At 42.1% G+C, this 5,783-nt stretch overlaps 1 pseudogene; it reads right to left on the bottom strand.

Moving 5' to 3' along the window:
* Positions 1-1,102: 1,102 nt before the first annotated feature.
* On the bottom strand, positions 1,103-3,017 carry LOC133755307 (la-related protein 4B-like; annotated as a pseudogene).
* Between the last annotated feature and the right edge of the window lie 2,766 nt (positions 3,018-5,783).

The raw sequence follows: 5,783 nt of genomic DNA, 5'->3' as shown, positions 1-5,783 counted from the left end.
TTAGTGCTTCCTTGTTCAGAAGTACAACACTTCTAGAAGTGAATCAATGAGACCCTCATCTTGGAGGTAAAAAGAGCAACAATTTTTGTCCTCCACCAGCCAAAGAGGGGAATAAAACTACAAACACTACTCTCACACATAACTTTTAAATCCATGTGCTGATGCAGAGGTTCAGGAAGACATTGTCATGGAGTTAAGATGAGAACTCTTCTGAAAGAGTGCCTGGGGGTTGGGGAACATGGACAGAAATGTGCATGGAGCAGGTGCACTAGGCCAAGAGCCAGAGCAGCCAGCTCACAGGGATCCAAACCATTTCATGATACAACATACTGGCAGCATGTCAGTGGCCAAAAAAGTATATTTTCATTTAGGTTCTATTCACTTGTTTTGAATTGATTTTAGGTAATAGCCACTTGCAATTGAGGGGAGAAGCTGGCTACTTGCTGACAGGATGTCAAAACTCAAAGCTTTCAGGTTTCTCTAGGGTGTTCTCTGCAGATTATTTCTGCCCACTGGATCAAAAAAGGCCTATATGTACATTTATATGTATTTTTAAATGCTAGAATTATTTGTTAACAGTTTAGATGAAAGCACAGCTCCCATGCCAGTATGTCAGCGACCTGACACTGCCAACCCCCTTCCACCTTGAGGCTAAGGCCACCCTTGACAGCCCTCATACATCTGCTGGGGCATCTGAGATACGCACTTGTAGATCAATATTATTAAAAAAATAAAGTAGTATAGTTCCCTTAATTTAGAAAAATTCACTATATATAGCTTGCATTCAGAACCACACAGAGGCTTAACAGAAAACACCAATCTGTTGGGATAAATGCATTTTCTATCCTAAAAAATCAGACTTAAACATCACCTCTAGTTAAGCACCAATTAAAAATAAGGTTTCTATTAATTAAATCCTGAAAAATAGTTTTTTTAGAGGGGGAGAATCTGACTCACAGAAGAAAAAATAACTTGCAGGCATTCCATGGGGCTCACAGATACTGCAACTGCCCAACCAGCCACTCATCCTCATACTGAGTGGGAAAAGTGTTTCATTTGTGGCTAACGCAGCTCTTTGCAACCCCTCCCAGACATAGAATTTTTACTGATGAGACTTGGGGGTAGTGTTCTGTCCTCTGTGAAGACACTTTCCAACAGCTGGTGGTGAGGGCCAGTGCCCAGGCTGCTTCCCCTGGTCTTTGGGGACTCTGGGAATGGACTTGAGGACAGGGGGCTCCCTCTATTTCCACACAGGTGCAGAAAGCTTCTTCTCCTCCTTCCTACAACTGCCATCATTTGACTTTTGTTCTTTTGAGGGTTGCAGTGGAGAAGAAGGTGGCTCTCTACTCGTTCTCTGACAAATCTGGGCATTTGCAATTCTGTGGCAGCTCCATGCACCTGCTCTGATTTACACACAGTTGTAGTAAGGACAGAAGGGAGTCTGTCCACACTGAGGGTTTCCCTCTGCTTTTCTGCCACCTTGGGATCCTCAGGTAAATGAGCTAGGGATGGGGATCATTCATACATTGCTGATACAGCACAAGAAGCCAGCGGTGAGGGCTCTCTGGGGACCACTACAGGAATAGTGTTCCTACTTGCATCTGCATGGGGGCTCCTTTCCTTTGATAATCCTATTATCAAGCTAGATAGCCTGTTTTCAAACAAGTCCTCTGTCTTCAAATTGCCTCAGCTCCAGGTAATGGGGGTAAGTTGGACAGCCCCAGTTCAAAGTTTGTGATGGAGGCTTTGGTCGTGTTGGAGACTGAGTTTGGCTGCTTGTAAACTTTTCCTCCCTTTTCTTCTTATAGCCAAAGGAATTTTTCCTGCTTCTGGGAGGATACTGTATGAGTGAAGTCAGAGGAGAGGCTGCAGGCTTGAAGGTTGGAGATGTAAACCCATGTATAAATCCAGTATTTGGAAATAGTTACCAAGGGTGGATTGAAATAGCTATGCATTAATGACAATGTCTGGGAGCAGTCAGGCTGTACAGAGGAAACTCTTGTTGGGGACTGTATACTGGAGGTAAATAAATGATGTGTAACACTGCTATGTATAAAGGTTCATGTAGAGAGACCTAAATCCATTCTTTGGCAAAAATGGGATTATAGCTATTTCCTTTGCTTTTAGCTGCACTTTAATTGGTTTTCCTTGAAAAGTTTTGACTTTTCGCAGGTATTTGTAAGCCTGTTGTGCATCAACTTCTGCTTCAAATGTAATAAATCAATTATCATTATGGGCAAATTCACAGTTTATAAATTTCAGTAAGTTATTTCCTTTAAATAGTGCTTCTATTTCTTCCATAGGGGTAGATTCAGATATTTCTCGCAATATTACTATGCAATGATTTTGATTTGGCCTTACTTTTTCTGCCTTCTCATCCACCTTAGCACTTCAACAATCAAATCCACACTAGTACTGAGTTTCTTGATATGGTCAAGGTTAGCTACCATTGTAATTTGAGCATACTGATCACTATCCATCTGTGATGTAAGATAGATGGCACTAGCAAGAGTCTCCCTAGATAAACAGAATTCCAATTTTTTTAAGTACTTCTTGAGAATCTTCCTGGCTTTCTGGTTGAGATGCATTTCCTCCTGTTTCACTATTTTCAGGTAGAGATTTGTATTCTGCATGATCCAGAGCCAAAGCATTCATGTCTGTTTTGACTCAGGTAAATCTGGTAATGCTTCATTCTCATGACTTTGTCACCATCACCATTGACATCCAATCCCTGCAGGCTGCAGTCTGCACCATGCCCAGCTGTCTCCTCCCATGCAGCACTCAAACCGACAGCTACACTACTTGCTTCCAAATGTAACATAAGTCCCCCACACTTTCGCATTAGGGTTTAGCTCAGAAACCTTAGTTGTCGGTACCTGACTCAAAGCTGGGATGGAACTTGTTTGAGAAGTGGTTTGAGATATAGGACCATTCATCAGATGAGAGCTGCCCTTGCCCTCTTGACCTCACTGTGCCTGCAGTTTAGCCACAACTTTAGCGTCCTGACCAGAAGTCATGGGTTCCACTAGGAGAAGTTTAATGTAAACTTCAGGATGCTGCTAGCTTTGCCCGCCTTGCCCAACTGGCCTCTGGGGGACTCCTTGCTGCAGCCCCGGTGCCCGGCGACCACGCGACATGGAGGGAGAGCTGAGGAGGGAGACTAGGAAGAGGCGGCACTGCAGCACCAGGCTGGACGCAGGAAGCAAGGGCCGGCATGGGCCGGGTGCAGTGGCGGAAGCGGATTCTTCCCCTTTCGGGCCGAAAATGTCTCAACCTTGAGACTCTGGATCTCCAACACTCCTTCCCTTCGCATAAGAACACACTTAAAAAATCCTTAAAAGGTTGTGTGTGAATCAATCTGGCAGAAATTCACTAAATACCGTTGATAGCATCCATCATAGCATAGATGGGAGACTGAGCAGAGCCCAGCATCAAACCACCGTGCTTCTGATAATACAGGGCCCACATTTTCTCAGAAAGCAACACTGGAGGGACCCCCCTAAGGTGGGTCAGAGGCAAAAGTGCTAAAAGGATAATAACTGGGCATTCTCAATGAATAGGACTCACTCATGGTATTTCTGTAAGTTTGAAATAATTTCAAAATTAACTACTCTTAAAATGACCAATTTGTAAGATGACAATATCCATATCATGTTAGTAAAGCAGGGGCAGCAACAAATACTATGAAAGCTAAACCTTACCCAATTCTTATTAGGCCAAAGTTGTAAAATTTGTCCCCTTCTAAGCATCTACATGCTTGTGTGGAGACTGCACAAAAAATAGAATAACATTCACAATGCATTTCTTTTTTGGGAATATATTTGTGATAGTTTGGAAACAGCTTGATCTTTCTATTTTAAAGGTTTTGAAAACCCTGTTGCTCTTTAAAAATAATTATTTTATTTTTGTACTTGAAAAGTAGAAATGGGGTGTATCTCAAATCTGTTGGTTCACTCCCCAACTTTATGCCACAACTGGGGCAGGACCAAGTTGAAACCAGAAACCTGAAACACAATCTGGGTCTCTACAAGGGTGGCACAGACTCAATTCCTTTAACCCTCATCACTTTCTCTCAGAATGCACACCAACATGAAGCTGGAGTCAGAAGCAGAGCTGGGACTTTTCCCAGGCTCTCTGACATGGGATGCAGGCATCCCAAGCAGTGGTCACACCACTAGGTCAAATGGCCACTCCTTAATTTTTTATTTAGTTTTTATTTGGAAGTCAGAGAGACTGAGAAAGACAAGCAGCAGAAATCACTCATCTGTTGGCTTACTACACAATGCCCACCACAATCACGGCTGAATTTGATGAAAGACAAGAGTCAGGAGCTTCATCCAGGTCTTCCATATGGTTGACAGAAATGCTTGGGCCATTATCCACTGCTTTCTCAGACAAACTAGCAAGAATCTAGACTGTAAGAGGAGTTGCTAGGACTCAAACCTGCACTCCTCTATGGGATGCCAATGTCAGAAGAGCAGCTTAACCTATTGAATCGCATGCTAGTTCCTACATCAATTCAAACCAGTTCACTCATTCTATCCTATATGTATTCAAAGAATGCAAAGCTGGACATCCCCTCCCTTTCCTTATTTTAAAAGTCTCAGTCCTGCTCCACCTCAGAAGAATCATGGTTCACTTTAAACTGAATCTGTCTCCCAATTTGCAATCCTATTCTGCATCTGAAAAAATCTCTCTGATTTTATTTAATCTCATTTATGACCATTTGCTTTATATAATCCAGGACTCTCTGGTCTTGTCTCCTTGCCTACTGGCAGATTTGAGAACATGTTTTTTAATATGTATTTTCACTTCCCTTGGGTGAATACCTGAGCGTTAAAATGTTAGGTAAGTGAATGCTACATTTTTTTTCCTAAAAACTCTTCATTGAATTAGAATCCATATGTCTTACTGCTTATAAAAGATGTTCTTCAGAATCACATCCTCTACAGCTTTCCCTCAGATGTCTCAAGCGGGGTCTGAGCTTCCTTGGTGACATCCATAATCATATCCCTGAATGTGACTAACTCCTAAAATATGGACATCCTTGCTCAGCCAAGGCCATCAGGTCATAACTGTACCAAAGGGGTGGCTCTATGGATAGAAAATTTAAACCATGGTTGGGATTACCCTCAAGTATTTCCCTGTGCTGGCCTTCCATGTGTCTTTCCCACACAATCACTGGGATATGTACACAGTCTGAACAGTCAGTCATTTCAATATATGGGAGTGTCACAGCTATGCTGTGAAATAGCCCGTAGATGTCTGAGTAAAGTGAGAAATTATACATGATTATAAATTTTTGAACTTAAGAATACAAAACTCTTTCCTTATCAGTTTCAAATGCATCTCCTAACTCATTATGAAGAAGTTAAATATGAATTAATTCTGACATATCAACTATGACCATGAGTTAACTATTCTCTGATATGAACATTAGGTTCCTCCACAAAATGACTGAACATTGGAAGAGGCAAAGTGCTAAAGTATATGGTGTTCCTTATGTAGAAAATAATAAATGGGATTTATGTCTGTTTGCGTTAAGGTGGAGAGGATGATGAAACAGTGACCAGCACTATTCAGATTGAACAGTCTAAATACAAAACCTGGGGTTCAGCAGGTGCGGGTCTTTCACCTCTATCTCCATTGTGTTCACTGTCACAAATAAGAAGCAGTTCTGGACAGGCTTGGATTCCTGAATTGCTGCAATATGATGATCTTAGCCTGATTACTTCTGTGGTGAGGACTCCCTTCTCTCTTCTCTGGGGTTTCCAATCATCAGT

This window comes from Lepus europaeus, unplaced genomic scaffold (assembly GCF_033115175.1).
Source record: "Lepus europaeus isolate LE1 unplaced genomic scaffold, mLepTim1.pri SCAFFOLD_3_1, whole genome shotgun sequence".
NCBI classification, from domain to species: Eukaryota; Metazoa; Chordata; class Mammalia; order Lagomorpha; family Leporidae; genus Lepus; species Lepus europaeus.
Note: the sequence above shows the minus strand (reverse complement) of the source record. Positions and strands in the feature narration are given on the sequence as shown.